The sequence below is a fragment of the Otolemur garnettii genome, unplaced genomic scaffold (genome assembly GCF_000181295.1).
Source record: "Otolemur garnettii isolate 467f Iridium unplaced genomic scaffold, OtoGar3 scaffold00072, whole genome shotgun sequence".
Lineage (NCBI taxonomy): Eukaryota > Metazoa > Chordata > Mammalia > Primates > Galagidae > Otolemur > Otolemur garnettii.
The window spans coordinates 3,363,435-3,365,481 of record NW_003852467.1 but is presented as its reverse complement, the minus strand read 5'-3'; the positions used below and the strand labels follow the sequence as shown (position 1 = coordinate 3,365,481).

General features: G+C 54.1%; 1 pseudogene; it reads right to left on the bottom strand.

Annotated features, from left to right (window-relative positions):
• The window catches only part of LOC100945908, a 6,982-nt pseudogene extending 5,753 nt beyond the window's left edge, over positions 1-1,229 (bottom strand).
• Positions 1,230-2,047: the final 818 nt, after the last annotated feature.

Sequence of the window (2,047 nt, the reverse complement as noted above, 5' to 3'; positions counted from 1 at the left end):
TGTACATGTATCACGGTTTATTGATCCATTTGTGGATCGATGGGCACTTGTGCTTCTTCCATGACCCGGCTATGTTTCTATTGCACTTGTCATTCGTGTTTAGCAGGCCTGGTTTGGGTTGGAACCCAACAGCCTCAGTGTAGGTACCCTGGCGCCCTAACCACAGAGCCACATACCTAAGTCTTTTACACATGTAAAATTTTAGTTTCTATGTATGGTAAGGTAGAGATCTAATTCAACATTTTTTATATGGATACTATTATCTTTTTCTTTTCTTTTCTTTTTTTTTTTTTTGAGTCAGAGTCTTAGGATATCAGCCTGGGTAGAGTGCCATGGCGTCACAGCAACCTCCAACTTTTGGGCTTAAGTGATTCTCTTGCCTCAGCCTCCCCAGTAGCTGGGACTACAGGCACTAACCACAATGCACAGCTAGCTTTTTTTGTTGCAGTTGCTTAATTGGCCCTGACCGGGTTGGAACCCAACACCCGGGTGGCATGTGGCCGGTGCTGTAACCACTGTACTACAGGCACCCAAGTGGATCTTTTTTCTTCTTAAGAGATAAGATCTAACACTGTCACCCAGGATACAGTGTAGTGGCATCATCATAGGTCACAGCAAGCTCAAAGTCCTGGGCTCAAGTGATCCTCTTACCTCAGCCTCCTGAGTAGCTGGTACTACAGGTGTGCCCAACCAGGCCTGGGGAATTGTTTGATTTTCAGTAGAGACTGGGTCTTAGTCGTTCTCAGGCTGGTCTGGAACACCTGAGCTCCAGGGATCTGCTCACATCGCTTCCCAGAGTGCTGGGATTATGGGCATGACCTCCCCCCGGGATACCGGGGGAGCACTGTGTTGATCTGAGCATGGGCACGCTGTGGACAGTGAGGGAGGGCTGGTCCGGGCGTCCCCAAGGCCGGCATCCGTGGGCCAGTGCCCCGCACCTCAGTCCTGACGTGGCAAGGGAAGTGTTGGTTGGCGGTTCTGCCTGGATTTCTCAGCATTCCTGCAGGCTGTGGGTTTTGGCAGCAGACGGCACTGAGGAGCTCTCGGTGGGAGCTGATTGGTGACAGCCACCAGCCTTGGGAGAAGGGGTAGCGCACCCGGTAAACACAGGGCACCTCTCCCTCCTCAGAAGCCTTCCCGGACCCTGAAGCCTGGCCAGGGGCCCCGGGACGGCACCTCCTCTGCCAGTGCCGTGGCAGTGCCCGTCCCCGACAGCCTTTCAAGCACATGGCCAATGCACCCCCAGCCTTCAGCATCCGCCACCCTGATGCGCCTGACCCCCCTGGGACTGGCGGCCAGACCCTGAACCAGCACCGAGATGGTGAAAGAGTCGCTCAAGGGTCAGGTGATCATCAGCGTGTTGGAGCACCGAGCTGTTTGGGGTACACGTCTCTGGGGTCCAGGTGTACGTCTTTGGCTCCCTGGGTGTGTTGCCTGCTGAGGGCTGAGCTCCGGGCTTTCAGACCTTTGTGACCAGAACCACTTAACCCTGACCCATCAGGCAGTTTCTCAACCTCCTCCGCACACACCTCCCCCCCTTTCTCCCTCCCAGCCCCCCCGGCCTCCATCGCCTATCACTCCACACTCTGTGTCCCCGGGGGCACATGATTTCGCTCCCACTGGTAGGTGAGCACGTGCCCTATCTGTCTCTGTGTGTCTGCGTGCTTTCCCTTAAGACAGGGCCTCCAGTTCCATCCATCATGGAAAACACAGGATCCCATTGGACCTGTTTTTGTGTGTGTGTTTGTTTGGTATTTTCTATATGGACTAACGTATTCGGAACACGTTGATCGAATGGCTACTGCGGACCAACGCAACACCAAGGATATCCGCCCAAAGCAAATTCACAAGCAGAGACTTCAGGTCTGCGGGAAACCGCCTCCCTTCAGAAAAGGAGACCCCAAACCCGTTACTCCTCTCTACCCACGGGCCAATACAAGGAATCAGGGACGGGTCTAAGCCACTTCAGGAATTTCCCTGGCCCTCCTCATCTGCTCCCATTCTGGTCTTTCCTAGACTTTCTCTACTCACCTTGAGATCTTCTCCC